A 17968-nucleotide genomic window follows, 5' to 3' on the forward strand; every position below is an offset into this window, starting at 1 on the left:
ACTTTCTAATGGATATCTGTGCTTTCTATATATTGCATATGCTGTTATTAGACGATCAACGATGTTCTACTCGGAATTACACAAGCTGCTCTTTCTAGCTATATGAACCGACAATATGGTAAACATTAAATCCAGTATAGATGATGTATTATTAAGAGTTCTAGTGATTAAATTACAACGATTAATAACCTAGCCTGCTGAAGTTGATTCTAATACAATGAAACGAAGCTGTTTATATGATCTATAAATTAATGTTTCACCCGCACGTCTTTTTCTTGAAGAACAACAAGACAAGAATAATGAGGAGGATGGAGCATTATTGACTTCATATCGGAATAGTCTTCCAGATGGAATACGATTCCGTGCAGGTTGTACAGTAAATCTAAGGCCAGACATCGGGTTCAAGGTTAGAGACTTATACAATATAACTCTTTAGTTCTCAACAAACAATAATTGCACATATTGATATATATATATATATATATTTTCTTCATAAAGCCTTTGGCAGAAATGATGGTCAAGGATTCAAAATGCAGATGGGGGAACTACTTTAGCTTTATTGTTTTACCGTTATCAATTCGTTTAGAAACCGATCCATTGGTTCATTTGAAAAAATCCAAAGCTATGCTGGCTCGAAAAAAGCATTCTTATCACGCAGCTCTAGCGTATTTATCTTATCAAAATAGGCCTAAAAGTGTTTGGAGCTAAGGTAAAATAAATTGAGATTTGTTTGCATTTATATTTATGGGTAGTATCATAAATCTCTCGTCTTATAGGTAGTATCATCATTATACAATCTACACGCGGTGAACACAATGGCATGTGTTTCAAACGTTATGGGGCCTACGGAAGAAATCAGTTTCCATGGCCATCCTATCACTTATATTTCGTCGATTTCTTATGGACATCAATATGTACGTCTTTTTGTGTTGTTGTGTAATTTAGTTTAAACGGTATAAGCTTTTCTTTTTAATTAATTGTCTTGTTTTATGTGTGTTTGATAGGCATTGTTCATAATTTACACAAGTTATGCGGGGGAAATGACAATCACGATAACGGTTGATCCTACCATAATACCGGATCCTCACACCATTTGTGATGATATGGAAGAATCACTGAAAACAATGAAAGCTGCTCTCTGGGAAAGAGGGTTACTCTGAGGCGCATGAGGCCATCTTTATTGGCATAACACTTAGTATGTTCTTGGGCTTATTTAAATTAGAAAAAATGAAAAAGTGGGTTTAGATTAGTTTTATTGATCTTATTGTAAAACTGTTTTTTGGGTTGTTCTTGTGTGACGTGGCCGATTGTTATTGGAAAATTTTTTTTGGCAAACGAGAGATCACTATCATTTCATTTTCTTCGATATTTTCGAGCTAGGGCCATTGTTGGGAGTATCAGGTTTGTTCTCGAATTCACGAAATTCGATCTGGTTTGCTTCTGACTGTGATTGGGTTTGCTCGTTGAGTGGCAAATTTGATAGTGTTCTGAAGCTCTGATTTTGATGATGTTTAGCTAAAATTTCCTGTAATTTGGATCTGTTTGATTGTCTATTCAACATAAAGCTGAGAATTTGATGTTGTTTCTTGTTTGTATCCATGAACATCAATCAAATCGAATGTGTTCTTTAGAGTTCGTGATGTTTGATCCATGTCTATGTTTCGCTATTTTGAGTGCTAATGTGATCGATAGGTTGAATATACTGTTGTTTTTTAAGAGTCTCTAATGTTTGATCGGATTCTCGGCGTAGTACTGTGAAGTGATTAATAGGTTGAAAATTAGATTAGTGGAAGTGAGATGTAAAGCACTAGACTTGCCCTTCTCTGCTCAGTTTCTATTGAGATTCTACTTATGCTTGTGCAATGACTGCACGATGATCATGTGTAGCTAACAGAAGGGATCAGACCATTCACAATGCCGCTAATGAGACTAGCATGTACTGCACTTGAAAGAGTTCCTCTTACGCGTTCAAAGATCATCGAACATCATGCTGCAAAAAGAGGTCTTGAGAACACTGTTAGCTACTTCTTTCGCACGGTGGTAAGTGTTTATCCTCTTTTACAACTTGATCAATTTGAGTTTTACAATGTTCTTGTGACTCTTTTGGCAATTGGTTCTTGGTGAAGCTTTCTCACAACTTGATTGATTCTGGTTCGCAGTTAGTTTTTGGTCTGCAGTTTAGCTTTCTTACACTGGCATATATTCTGTTCATTGACAGGTGCATCTACCGCATCTGCAAGTTCAACAAAGATCTGGAGCTCTTGGAGGCAGAGGCGAGGAAGAGATCCAAGGAAGAGTAATAATCTTCACGAGTATAGGGAGTTGGTTCCACAAAACCATTATATAAGTAAAGGTTTTCTTTTAACTGCATTTTTTACATTCAAATATTACTGAACCTGAACGAAATTTTGTTAAACAAACCTCAACTATGCTTCTCAACAACATTTTGATTATGAAGCTAAGTTTGCAAAATGCAGATACTTGTAAATGTTCTTGATTTGTTTAATATTATTATATTATTAAATCTTATGATCTTAAACATGTTCTCCCAATAACTAATTTTTTAACAAAAGATCTTAACTACTGATCTTACATTATTTTCATAATATATTTAGTCTAAGAACACCAAAAATAGTTGCCCCTTTAAAGATGCCCTGAGGCCTATTAGTTCTAATCATTAAAGACAAGATATATTTTTGTTTGGTAATAAAGTATTTTAGAAACTTTCATTGTTTTTGTAGTATCTATATATAGATTTGTGCGAGAGTAGCGGGAAACAAAGAGGGGGAAAAAAAGGTGAGAGATAAAGATGAAAACATTTAAGTGTATTAAAATTGACATTTTAAGTGATTTTTATAAAATTTACAAATCCTATGTTATTCAATCATTGATTTTAAAAAGTCCATTAAAATCCACTGTTATTAAATTGATGATTTAAAAATCTATTTTAAAATCCACTGTTACACAAAACAGATTGTGTATTTGGATTTTAATAAGTTTTAGGGATTTTGGAGGATTTGAGAGGATTTGTTTAGTTAAAAATACAGAAATCTAAATCTCATGATTTTAGGTGGGATTTAAAAGAATTTTAACATCACTTATATAAACTTCCCTAAAATCTAGCAAAAATCTTAATTTCCTAAATCCCATAAAATCTTCTAAAATTGTGGTTTCAATACACCCTGCTAAGTGTGTTTTAGTGGATTCTATGAAGGGTATGTGCCTCGTGCGAGATGTATGGTCTCCACATTGGAGGCCTCATGAACTCATTACACCTTGTGTGTGCTCCTCGTTTAAGTTCTACATCATTCCTTTGCTTCATCTTCATAGTTATCTCATCTCTTTCTTATGTTATTTCTTTGCTCTATATTGTGTTCTCATATAAGATCGAAAGCTAGTTGAGAGGTTATAGTAACAAGTTAAAAAGTTTTACCCATTATAAAACCGCAAGTGCATAGTTACACACACAGTAGTACTTAGGGATCAACTCCACGAAGACCAAAACAAGCACACAAAGGATTATATAGACTAGAATAAGCTAAAACCACATAAAAAGTAACAAGGGACTCCAGGGTTTTGTGCGGAAAATACATCGATACTGATTGGTGCAAAGTGATTGTTCGAGTAATTATCCGATACACTTAACCGCAAGGTAGTATACTTGGGGTCAATCCACAACGACCAAAGATATTCTAAAGAATTGCGAGACTCCTAAACAGTTAATATAGACAAAACTTTGTTTGTTTTTGACTAAATAAAAAATGCAAAAAATAAAACGATTTAACTTATAAGATAAAAAACATTGAGACATAGAGTATTTCATAGAACATGAATACAAGAATAGACAAGCCCTCTTTCAAGGCATTAATTGCTAAACTTGGCTATTAGTTTGATACAACTTTTATTTGCAACCTCTTAACCAAAATCCTATTACCAAATAAATTCATTGAGTTCACAATTCATTATGACATCAACTTCTGTTGGCTAGAAATACATTGCTCAATTCACAAATGTTGCAGACATCACACCTGTTGCAGGAGTAGCTGAACTACTTCTTGACGGACTCGCTGATGGACTTTGTGACAAACACGTTGACAATCGGTCCACCCGCATAGGCACATCGGACATTGGCATCAAGGAGTCAGACGAATGCGTCAGTGCAGAATTTTTGGATTGATCGGTCCAATGCCCGGTTCCTTCCTTTTTCGTTCTCAACCCAAATAAGCCCAAAAATGTCTAATTCCCGCATAACTCCTTCAAACCTGTACAAGATTAAAGACGCGGGAAAAAGAAAAAACACAAAAGACAGACAAAAACAGACAAACGAGTCAAAAGGAATACTAAATAACTTTTAGCAGATAAGTTAGGTGCAAAAATTCTAACCATAGCGCACTATATCACTTATGTAAACAACATTCTCCACTATTGGCTCAATCTATACATACATTTTTGAACTACATTTTGGTTCCACCCTTTTATTTGTACTTATTTAAAAACTTATTTACAAAGTTAATCCCTAAAACATTTCTAAAAATAGCATTACTTCAGATTTTGTTTCCTAAATATTTTACATACCATACAAACTAAAAAATACAGCAGAATCAATATGAAAACAGAAACTGTGATATATTTAACTCACCTTCTATTTTGTATTGAAGATATTATATCTCTGAATCTTTTGCAAACAAAGAAAACAACAATTTGATTCTTATTTTGTTTTCCAAAACGTGTGAGTTTTGATTTTTAACGTAAGAAAAACTTCGATTCACATTTATTTAAATATTATAATTAATATATATAAACTTAATAAAATTTTAAAATATTACGAATAAGTAAAATTAAAATATTTTAAAATAGTATATAATATGGTTATATAGTAGATGAGTTATAAAGAGGACATGTTAGAATTAATAAAATAATATTAAATTTGTGCTAACACGGGTTAATTCCCCATTTTATTATTTGTCAACACTATTAATATTAGAATATTTGACATATAAAAATTAAGTTGATTTAACTAATTTGTGTAAAATAATTAATTTATTAGGAAAAATGTGACTTAGTCATAGCGTATAAATGACTTACTATGTATTTAGATCCTTTATTTTTTTGTTATAATAATTAAAAATCAAAATAGAATCTCAATCACTAAGTAAAACAAACTAAATATAACTAGCAAATGGTCATGAAGTATATTGCGGGTTAAAAAACTAATGTAAAATTTTAGCCGCAAAAACGGTCGAAAAAATTAGTTATTCTTCTATTTGGAAAACATCCAATATTTAAAGAATAAATAAAATAGAAATATAAATAATAATAAAAATTATATACACGCGGTGTACCGCGGGTTAAAATCTAGTTGAGTTAATTTTATATAATTGTTCAAAAAAAAAGTAAAAGAAGTGGTCCTAGTTCAAAATTTTATTGTCTATGGAAAATGATGTTTATTTTCAGGACAAAAATAAATTTTAAACTTAAAAATGTATAGTTTCAAGTTGCATTTACTGCAAATAAGGTGGCTGTAACTATTGCAAAGAGTGTTACAAGAGATGGAAGATTTCAGTCTTACCTCACACTTGGAAGGACTTCTTGGCTCCATGATCAAGTGAGAGTTGAATCTGGGTAAATGTTCCTGTGTGTTTTATTTCATATTTCTTTTCTTTTCAGTGTACTACTCTGTCTCGGTTATTTTGGTTTCTAGATAACAAATAATAAAAATAAATGCATAGTACATTCACCCCAAAACAACGGTTGCGGTTTTTATTACAATCTTTTACCATTTCTATAAAATTTTAAATAGATAAAGATTCGAATTAGACAACCTAGGAACGGGCAGGGCAACAGGTGGGTTCTTGAGCTTCAAGACAATGCCAAACCTCTCTTCTAAATCCAACATGTGACCTTTGGGAATCTTCCAATCGAATGAATGCAATAGCGTCGCGAGAGTGTACAAAACCATCCTCTCAGCAAGTGCTGTACCAGCGCACATTCTCCTTCTAGATCCAAATGGAAGAAACCTATAATCTGTTCCTTTGAAATCACAAGTGTTGTTATCAATAAACCTCTCAGGACGAAACTCAGTTGGGTTATCCCACACATTTGGGTCTCTATGAATAGACCAAACGTTGATGAATGTCTGAGCATTTTTAGGGATAGTGTAGCTACCCACAACAACGGTTTCAGTTGGACGATGAGGGACTAGCAAAGGAATGGTTGGATAAAGTGTTTCTTTCATAATGGCTCCTATATATGTAAGGAAGTGTAGTGATGTGTGATTCTTCAACTATGTTGTCTTTGCATACAACTTTTTCTAGCTCTTGTTGCGCTTTCTTCATTAACTCCGGGTTGCGTATTAGCTCGGCCATTGCAAACTCTATCGTGTTGGTTGTTGTATCTGAACCACCAACTACTATATTCTTCACAAGTAATCACATGTTAAGTCAGTTCTCATGAAAAAATAAACATCTTATTGTTTTTTATCGGAAGATCTTAAGACTAGTCTACATAGTGTGCAAGAATATGTTATCCTCCAAAGTGTATAAATTAAACTATGAAAACTGAAACCATTCACTACGATGAGTACGGCTTTGACATGTTCTAGTGTAAAGGGAACCTCCGAGTCAGCTTCTTTCTCATTCAACTTCATCAAATGTTGCAAAAAGTCTTTACATTCACCATCATCACCGCTCCTACTTCTCTGTCGTTGCATCTGCTCGATGGCTCTTTCAATTATCGCACCGACCTCTCAAGTACACAGGTGCATCTTTTTCACAAGACCTTGAAGATCGAATCTAGCTAGCAACGGGAAAAAATCAGAAACATTAGGCACTCCTAAGAGCCTAATTATTTCAGAAATGACTTCTTTAAACTGTGTTCCAACACTCTCCATTTCCTCTACTTTCACTGAACATCCCCATAACATATTCGTTGTGAGATTCATCATCGCCAAAAAGATCTGGTCTCCGAGTTTCACCGGTGATTCTTCTTGACCTTTCTTGTACAAATACCTCGTTCTTTCCCAAAAATATTTGCGTCGAAGCTCGTAAAAAGAATCCAAGGTTTTACGGTTAAGAAGCTTGACAACGTAAAAACTTTTCTAAGCATTCTATATTCTATAAGTGATATAGGTCAAATGGATCGCCAAACAGTCCAACAAGGAAGAGGCCCATCACAGAAACCCAGTAAACACTCTCAAGTGAAGACAAAGACTGTACCTGCAATTCCCCTGCTCTATAACCAATTTGGTGTCTTGCAGGATAAGGATGGTGACTAGCTCTCTCCACAGCTGTCACAATGACTCATCCTATTCTAGATTGTTCCTTCTACCTCTATATAAGACAATGTACCCTAAGACTATAATGTATCAAGAGATTATAATAAAACAATAAAGTTTTCTCAAAGTTCTCCCTTTTTTTCATGGTATCAGAGCTATTGTAAACCTTAACAGGTCCATCAATGGCTACTGTGTATCCCTTTCCTGACAATATAGATGTCACCAATACCGTCACTATTAAGCTCAATAATACCAACTATCTCCTTTGGAAAACTCAGCTTGAGTCACTATTGTCATGTCAAAAGCTCATAGGTTTTGTGAATGGTGTCGTCACAGCTCCACCTCGAACCATCTCAATAACAAACGGTGCGGAGATCCCAAACCCACAATATGAAGCCTGGTTTTGCACAGATCAACTCATTCGGTCGTGGCTATTTGGTACTCTCTCTGAAGAAGTCCTCAGGTATGTTCATAACATCACTACCTCTAGAACTTCAATAAGCGTAGCATTGCTACGAAATTTACTCTTCGCCGTAGTCTATGGGTTTTAGAAAAGAAAGATTTGTCATTTGCTGTGTACTGTCGTGAGTTTATAGCCATTTGTGATGCCTTGAGTTCTATTGGAAAACCCATTGATGAGTCCCTGAAAATATTCTGGTTCTTGAATGGGTTGGGTCGTGATTATGACCCAATCACGACTGTCATTCAAAGCTCTCTGAGCAAGATCTCTCCACCAAGCTTCGGTGATGTAGTCTCTGAAGTCGAAAGCTTTGACACCAAGCTTCAGCTTCGGTCCTACAGTGTTCTTGACTCGGTTACTCCACATCTTGCCTTTCATGCTCAACAAAACGGATATGGGAATCAGTCGAGAGGAGGTTATCGTGGTAGAGGAAGGTCTTCAGGTCAAAACAGAGGACGTGGTGATTACTCCTCACGAGGCAGAGGATTTTATCAACATCAAACCAATCCTCAAGCAACTGGAGAAAGACCAATCTGTCAGATTTGTGGTCGAACAGGACATGTTGCGACTGACTGCTGGAACCGTTTCGATGAAAATTATCAACGTCCTGATGTAGCTCAAGTGCTCTCCTTTCTACAAATCTCTGATGGCAATGACTGGGTCACTGACTCTGGAGCTATGGCTCATGTCACCTCCTCTGCTACAAACCTGCAGACTACAACAACTTACACGGGGAATGACACAGTTCAGGTTGGAGACGAAACCTTTCTTCCTATAATTCACGTTGGCTCTACCACCATTGCTTCCACTTCAGGTAAGCTTTCATTAAATGAGGTTCTTGTCTGTCCGGACATGCAAAAGTCTATTATCTCTGTGTCTAAACTGTGTGATGACCTGCCTTGTGGTGTGTGGTTTGAATCTTATAAAGTTTGCGTTGTTGATATACCTACCCAGAAGGTGGTAGCAAAGGGTCCTCGAAGTAGTGGGTTGTATATGTTGGGGAATCAAGAATTTGTAGCTCTGTTCTCTAACCGTCAGTGCACAGCCTCTGAAGATACATGGCATCACAGACTTGGGCATTCAAATTCACAAGTTCTCCAACAACTTAAAACCAGCAAGGATATCATTACAAATAAGAGCAGCACCACCTCCATTTGTGAGCCTTGCCAGATGGGGAAGAATAGTAGGCTTCAATTTTTTTCTTCTGATTCTAGAGTTTTATGTCCCCTAGATCGAATACATTGTGATCTTTGGGGACCATCACCAGTTGTATCAAACCAAGGATTTAAGTATTATGCTGTTTGTGTGGATGATTTCTCAAGGTTTACTTGGTTCTATCAAATGAAAGCAAAATCAGAGTTTATTGCAATCTTCAAAGTTTTTCAGAAAATGGTTGAGAATCAGTTCAAGACTAAGGTCAAGGTTTTTCAGAGTGATGGGGGAGGAGAGTTTACAAGCAATCTTTTTAAACAACACTTATCAGAACATGGAATTATTCACAGAATCTCATGTCCTTACACTTCTCAGCAAAATGGGATTGCTAAAAGGAAACATAGGCATCTGGTGGAGCTTGGCCTTTCAATGATGTTTCACAGCCGTACTCTTCTTCATCACTGGGTAGAAGCCTTCTTTACAGCAAGTTTCATCTCTAATCTGCTTCCCTCTGTCACATTAAACAATTGCAGTCTCTATGAGCTACTTTTTAATCAAAAACCGAACTACAACATGTTGAGAGTGTTTGGATCTGCCTGCTATCCGTGTTTCAGACCCATGGCCAATCACAAGTTCGATCTGAAGTCTCTGCAATGTGTATTCCTGGGGTACCATACACAGTATAAAGGATACCGCTGCCTATATCCTCCAATGGGTAAAGTCTACATATCAAGACATGTAGTGTTTGATGAAAGCTGCTTTCCATTTACACAACAGTACAAGTCTCTAATTCCTGTATATCAGACTCCTCTTCTGCAAGCTTGGCAAGAAGCTTCAGTTCCTCCAACTGCAAGCTCTAATGAAGCACAATCATCATCTCCACAAGGTCATATCCCTCACAAAACAGTCCAACAAGTTCTTGTACCACATGAGACAGTCCAACAAGGAGATGATCATGAAATTAGTGAGGAGGAAAACTCAACAGAAATTGAGATCGAGAACTCTGCATCAGCGGGAGAACACCAAGAAGAGCAACAAGAGCAACAAGAGGACCAAAAAAACGAAAATAACACTCACCCTATGACAACAAGAGCAAAAGACGGCATTCACAAACCTAATCCCAGATTTGTTCTCCTCACCTCAAGGTTTTCTCCAAAAGAACCGAAAACATTACAGCTGCTCTGGCACATCCTGGTTGGAACGATGCAGCTCATGATGAGATCAGTACTATTCATATGTTGCATACATGGGATTTGGTTGAGCCTACAGAAGAAATAAACATTTTAGGGTGCAAGTGGGTGTTCAAAACCAAACTAAAACCGGACGGATCAGTTGATAAGCTTAAAGCACGTCTTGTGGCGAAAGGTTTTGATCAAGAAGAAGGATTGGATTACCTTGAAACATTCAGTCCGGTTGTACTCACTGCAACTATACGAATGGTTCTTGATGTTGCCACAGCTAAAGACTGGATGATTAAACAACTCGATGTATCAAATGCTTTTCTTCATGGAGAATTGCTATAACCAGTTTACATGCTGCAACCACCTGGTTTTGTTGATACACAAAGACCATCTCATGTCTGTCGTCTTACGAAAGCACTCTACGGACATAAGCAAGCTCTGAGAGCCTGGTTTGACACTTTTAGCAAATATTTAATCAGGTTTGGGTTCACCTGCAACAAATCAGACCCTTCTTTATTCACCTATCATAAAAATGGTAAATATCTGGTGCTACTAATGTATTTTGATGATATGCTTCTTACAGGGAATGATCAAACACTCTTAGATGATCTGCTCATCTCCCTCAACAAGCGATTCTCAATGAAAGATCTGGGAGCACCAAGCAATTTTCTTGGTATTCAAATCCAAAAGTGTTCTTTAGGTCTTTTTCTTCACCAGACAGCTTATGCATCAGACATTCTTCATCAAGCTGCAATGACTAACTGCAATCCTATGCCAACTCCACTACCACAAAACATGTACAAGCAGAGTCCTGAACTCTTCTCAGAAGTCTTGCAGGAAAGCTCCAGTATCTTACAATAACCACACCTGACATTCAATTTTCTGTAAACTTTGTGTGTCAAAGGATGCATGAACCTACGGTATTTGACTTTGCTCTTCTCAAACGCATACTCAGATACATAAAGGGAACTCTGCACATGGGTATATATTTAAAAAGAAGCTCCAACTTGTCACTCTCGACATTCTGTGATAGTGACCAAGCCGGATGTAAGAAGACACGATGCTCCACCACTGGTTTCTGTATACTTCTCAGTCCTAAGCTGATAAGTTGGTCAACAAGATGACAAGGAACAGTCTCAAATTCATCAACAGAGGCAGAATACAGAGCTTTAACGGCCACTTCTCACGAGATTACTTGGCTTTCGTTTCTTCTACGTGACTTGCAAGTCCACAACAGTTCCCTACTCCGCTCCGTTGTGACAATCTCTCTGCAGTGTACTTGCATGACAATCTCTCTGCAGTGTCTAAACACTTCGACACTGACTTTCACTACATCAGGGAGCAGGTAGCATTGTGACACATTGAAACACAGCATGTACCTGCACAATTGCAACTGACCGATGTTTTTACCAAGTCCTTACCAAAACGGGAATTTGAAGATCTAATAGTCAAACTTGGTGTTGGTGCTTCACCCACCACAAGTTTGAGGGGGAATATAAGTGATATAGGTGAAATGGATCACAAAACAGTCCAACAAGGAAGAGGCCCATCACAGAAACCCCGTCAACACTCTCAAGTGAAGACAAAGATTGTACCTGCAATTCCCCTGCTCTATAACCATTTGGTGTCTTGCAGGATAAGGATGGTGACTAGCTCTTTCCACAGCTGTCACAATGACTCATCCTATTCTAGATTGTTTCTTCTGCCTCTATATAAGACAATGTACCCTAAAACTATAATGTATCAAGAGATTATAATAAAACAGTAAAAATTTCTCAAAGTTCTCTCTTTATTTTCATATTCGGCTCCATACGGTAACGAAACAAGGTCGATACCGCCATAGGTAAGGGCTCGGCCTGTCAGAGGGATGGCATGGTTTGAGAAATTGATGTCTTGGTCTTTCAAGATCACTCAAACTAGTGCTGGAGAGTTGACCACTACGGTTAGTTTTGAACCAAGATTGAGTTTGAAGATTGGACTGTGCCTTTGAGCGAGGGTTGTGAAGTATCTGTGAACCTTCAGGTCAAGAAAGGGAAAGTTTCCGACAATAGGTAGCCCTCGCGGTCCAGGCGGTGGAGGTGGATGTGGCGAGCGTTTCAAGAAGTACCATAGAATCGATAAGATAGCTATGAGAACGAGAGTTGCGTAAGATGTGACATTAATCAATATTGTGTTTTCAGTGATGAGAGTTGAAATCGGAAACATCGTTTACATCTGTTTGTAGAAATTATGAGATGGACTTAAATTGTTTTCCATATATATAATGGTATATATAATGGTATTTGTATACGGTTGCAGTGGTACATCATCATTCATCTTCACATTTAAGTAGATGATATAATTTCATCGTTTTTTTAATCGAAATGTTCATTGTAAATATATATATATATATATATATATATATGTGTATGTATATTGGCAAACATGATAATGTATTTCTAAGGACCCAAATTTTGAAGCCACTCAAAAAAAACAAAACAAAATCCATGAAAAGAGAGTGTATGCAGATTATTTTTTTTGTGTGTGTACATGGTACAATACACTTTTCATGGCGTGAGTGAATGTGAGGCCTAGGCCGAAACTCTTAGTTATTCAAAAAAATAATATATATACATTTATAGATACATTTTTTGAGACATTTATAAAAAAAATCCTGAAGTTGACACTTATTTACAGACATGCCATTGACATTAAATAGTTAATTTAATAAACAAATTAATTTTAATTATATTTGATTTTTTTTATAGAAACTAAGTGTTTTAAAAGGTAACAAATATAATTGTAAATGTATACAGATTTTATTTCCTTATTTTATAAGGAGGTGAGTGAAGTGATTTTTGAAAAACTCATTTGATAAAAAGTGATTTTTAGCCTCACATAATATATTTTACTTTCACGGGTTTCGTATGATAAGTTTTTGCGGATTAAAATTTTCTAAACATGTTGCGTGATCTACCTAGCATGGCGAGTTTGGACTATAGATACAACACTAAAACTATTAGTTTATTTCATATACTATAGATTTGTAGTCATAGTTTGGAAAATTAACTTATAAATTATTTAGTATATGAACTACAAAATATTACACATACTACAACACATTAATATTCAAAAAAAAAAATTGTATATACATAAAAATATACACTAACATACCATATAGGCGGCATATACATCTGTTTAACTGAAGAAAACAAAACTAAGTGTTTTAAAATTTTATATTTTATCTAATAACAAATTTAATGTAATTAGGTTATAAACTATATAAAACATAAGAAGAAGAAAAAACTTTTTTTTAAAAATTATAAATTAATTAGATAAAATTTAATTAATTGGGAATTTGAAAACTAAATAAATTAAAAATTATTATTTAAAAAACAATAATTTATAATTTAGTTCTGCGGTGTACCGCGGGTGAAAACCTAGTATATATTATAGAACAAACTCAATCAATTAATATTTAATTGGAGGCAAATTTAATTAATTTTCAATAAAAAGGGAAAAATCCAAAAAATATTATAATGCTAAATAATTTATACAATACTGTAAAAAAAAATATTATATGGCTATATTTTACGCCCTTTTTTAAGTCAATATATTATAACCATTTTATAAAAAACATCAATCTATAAAGTAGAATTTTTTAAATTCTTAGTTCAATAACAATGAATTTCTTTAAACTTTTACATAGGATTTATAATTTTTAAACAAATCACTTAAAATGTTAGATTCAATACGCCTCTTTTACACATCTGAAAGAAAGGATCATTCAAAGAAGAAAAAAAATAAAAGAAACCTTCAACCTTGATAATGTATTTACTTGGTCATATGTGCCTTTGAAGTGGCTTTGAAAGAAAGATATCCTTGAACCTTGATGTGTATTTACTATTTACTTAGTTGTGGTATTCATTTCCAGCCTGGAATGAAGTGGCTTCTCTCGTCTTCCATCAGCTGCAATTTGCTAATTAATGTATCCAGTTGCAATCTTGGACCCAGAAGGCGAGAAGGCTAAAGCTATAATTATACAAAAGAAAATAATTGAAACCAGAATTTTCAAACCAAACTTGAAAAGGACATCAAATTTGAAGTGAGTGAACAGTGAAGTAATAAAGATATGACTTCCTTTTGTGGAATTTCCAATTTTTCTAACAAACAATGTAAATGACTTTAAAACTTCACTGGTTAGCGGATCAACCAAATGACCGTGTGTGTCTTCCCGTATTTTAATATTTAACTAGGTGATACCCCTTGCTACAGCACGAGATTAAATATTTTGTTAGTTACTTTTTTTTTAATTTATATTTTTGTAATGTAATTTTTTATTTTGACGTATTTTCTTTGTTTATATAGCGTTTATTTGTATATTTGGGGTTATACAGTAAACTGGAAATCTTAATAGAGTAAGTAGTTTGTAGAATGTAGTTTTTCATGGAAACAAATACACCGCAATATTGGATAGTAATTTTGTAAGAGAATAGACAATCCGCAATATCATATAGTAGTTTTGTAAGAGGATAGACACACCGCAATATCTGAAATTATTTTTGTAAGAGGATGAGTTTTTCTTTATTTTGGTTTGTCGTCAAAAGAGGAGAAGTTGCTTGTTAAATTTTAGTGTGAGATATGTCAATAGTTAGGAAATCATTGTATTTATAGTGAGATTAGATATATTTAGATTATTATTTAGAAGTTAATATTTAATATATCAAATCTCAGCAAATTTGTGAAAACCCAATTTAATTTATAGTTTGATAAAAATACATGTTTTAATGGGTTTAACTCAAAAAATTTTTATATTTTAAAATTTTTAAGAGTAAAAATATTAATAATACTTAAATATTTTATAGACTTAAATATATTATAATATTTTAAACTTTCGACGGAGTTCAACTATTGATAATAATTTAAACATTCTATAAGAATTAAAAAATTTATAATTTCTTAAACTTTTTTTAAAAACGTAAATATATTATAATATGTTTACTTTTTAAAAGTTTAAATATACTCAAATATAGACCCAAATTAAACTGTTAAATTTGGATACCTGATAAATCAAACTTCCTGCTCATTTGTACTCAAAACATATTAGTCATATATTATAGTGATTATGAACCATATTCCAAAATATTTAGTCGATGTGGGATATACAGTACACAATTTATGTAAATTAGTTTACAACTTTACATATATATAATTTCTGCGTTTTTTATTATTTCTATATATACTAATCATAATTAATTACTATAATTTTGTGAAGGAAATATTGAAAAATCTAAACTAAATGTTGATTTGTTGTTTCCGTAATTATCTAACAATATAAAAGTAAATCAAATAAGTTTACATATATATACAATTTCGTATTTAATCTATTGATTATTTTTGAAGCAACAAAGTCACAATCCATAAGTATTAAAGATTTCTCATTATTATTAATATTCGTAATAATTATAGGGATTAAATATGGTAGTAGTTAATATTTGATATTACTGAAGCCATTAAATACTCGGATACCAGTTTCCTTATTTATAGGGATAATACATATGTTTGGTTGTATGAATAATTATTCTTGAATCAAACCAAATAAACGATCTGAATAGTATTAACCCGGATTACAAACGGATCCACGTGTAGATTTTTGTTCTATTACCGGGTTAAAGAGGATCCGCGTCCCGATCCGGTCGTAATTAAGTGGGCGATTAAGGGGTATAATGGGCATTTATTGAAATCAAAACTATAGGGTAATTTAATTAAATTAAGTGATTCTCTAATCATTTGTAATGAAAAACATACTAAAACAAAGTCATGGTCCAATTTGAGTCTAATGGGTACTTCTGCTTTAATAGTATAGATTCTCAAAATACTGAAACAAAATATTTATTTTATTATTATATGATTTGCAAGTTACCTTTTCCTCACCACATACCTCTACATTTATGATATGGCATGTGCAAAATCATATTGGTCATTCTTTTTGCATATATGTTTTATTTTTACTAGGGCTCAGACCCCCGCGATGTCGCGGGGGAAGTATTTTAGAGAAAAAAAAATTTAAAATTTAAAATTATACATTATGAATTTTTTTGAATGTAATAGAATAGTTTAAATACATAACTGTTACTAAAAACACAACCATCAAAATGAAAACTTATAACAAAAAATATTATGTAGAATAGACGCAATTTTGCAAAACATATTGTTTAAAGTATTATAAATATAAGATATTTTTATGAAGAATTATGGTAAAGAGTTATAATTAAAAAAAAAATCATTAGGACAAAGTGATTCTAACTGAGAATATTGAACTAATGATTGTAATGAGTAAATGTAATTTTCTATTAAATAACTATAATTAAAAATATATTTAATAATGAGTGAAACTGTATCAACGAAAAATTAAAATTAAAATACAAAACTCTTAAAAACAAAGTAAAATTAATTTTAAATATTAAAATAGTTTTTAACGAAAAGTTACGATAAATAGACACAACTGTAAATTCCTTTAATAAGTTTTATTAAATTTCTATATTACTATAATCATTTCTAAAATTTTAGTTAGACTATAGAATAACATTGAATATTAGATATTAATATTCAAATTATTTAGATTCAACATAAAACGAAAAATTTGTTTCAACAAACAATGATTTGTTTGTTATTGATGAAGAGACAAATATATAAAGATTTCAAAAGATATGACTATTTAAATAGATACACCTATTAGAACGAAAAGTTGTGATGAAAAAATATGAATAAAATAGAGTGAAAGATACAATTCTACAATGATCAAATACAACTGTTTGAGTTTAAAAAAACGAATTTTTTTACAAAAAGTACTACGAAAAGTCGTAATTGTTGTTCTCATTTATTCAGATTGTTATTATTATTTTTAAATATTAAAATATTTTTTAACAAAAAGTTACGATAAATAGACGCAATTGTAAATTCTATATTAAGTTGTATAAAATTTCTCTATTGCTATAATCATTTCTGAAATTTTAGTTAGATTATAGAATATATATTAATATTCAATTATTTAGATTCAACATAAAATGGAAATTAGCTTCAACGAACTTGTTAGTTAGTGATGAAGAGACAAATATAAAGAGAGTTCAAAAAGCATGACTATTTAAATAGATACACCTATTAGAACGAAAAGTTGGGATGAAGAAATATAAATAAAATATAGTGAAAAGACACAACTCTACAATGAACAGATACAACCGTTTCAATTAAAAAGACAACAAATAAAAACATTTTTTTTAAGAAAAAATACTACAAAAAATCACAATTGTTGTGTCCGCACTTGATTATGCCTACAAACTCATATAAACTGCTTTTAAATAAAAAGCATGTTTATTACCATATTCAAAAGTCAAATCCAAAAGCTCACTATATAATCCATCTAACTCTTGGAAAAAAACTCTAGGTATTTCATTAAAATTTTATATATAAAATTAACTAAAAGTTGTAAATTAGATTCATCATTCTAAAAGTCTTTTGTTAAATCAACAATTGGAAGAATTTCTTTACTTTTAAAAGAATGAATGCTAGAGAATAATTTAGAGAGCTGTAAAAATCGTTGAAATTGAAATTTTATATTATTTTTTGTCATGGCAAAAAAGTTCAAATAGACAAATATATATAGATTTCAAAAGATACGAATATTCGAATAGTAAATGGTTGACATTAGCCTAAGGATTGTACATCGTTGACATTTTTAGTAAATGGAACCACTATGACCTTAGCCTAAGGATTGTTGACATCGTTGACATCATCATCTTGATATCAAAAGTTGTAGTAAATGGAACCACTATGACCTTAGCCTAAGGATTGTACATCGTTGACATTTTTTTTGCGAAGAAGAAGAAGAAGAAGAAGAAGAAGAAGAATTTTAGAGAAGTTAGG

General features: G+C 32.9%; 1 long non-coding RNA gene and 1 pseudogene across 1 annotated transcript; one reads left to right on the forward strand and one right to left on the reverse strand.

Annotated features, from left to right (window-relative positions):
- Positions 1–50: 50 nt before the first annotated feature.
- LOC147921447 (uncharacterized) lies at positions 51–664 on the forward strand. Its single transcript, XR_015588236.1, has 3 exons — positions 51–118; positions 282–406; positions 499–664. It is a non-coding gene; the product is annotated as an uncharacterized LOC147921447 (long non-coding RNA).
- A 5118-nt stretch (positions 665–5782) lies between these two features.
- On the reverse strand, positions 5783–12369 carry LOC147921448 (flavonoid 3'-monooxygenase CYP75B137-like; annotated as a pseudogene).
- Positions 12370–17968: the final 5599 nt, after the last annotated feature.

Source organism: Camelina sativa, chromosome 18 (assembly GCF_030686135.1).
Source record: "Camelina sativa cultivar CO46 ecotype springtype chromosome 18, ASM3068613v1".
Lineage (NCBI taxonomy): Eukaryota > Viridiplantae > Streptophyta > Magnoliopsida > Brassicales > Brassicaceae > Camelina > Camelina sativa.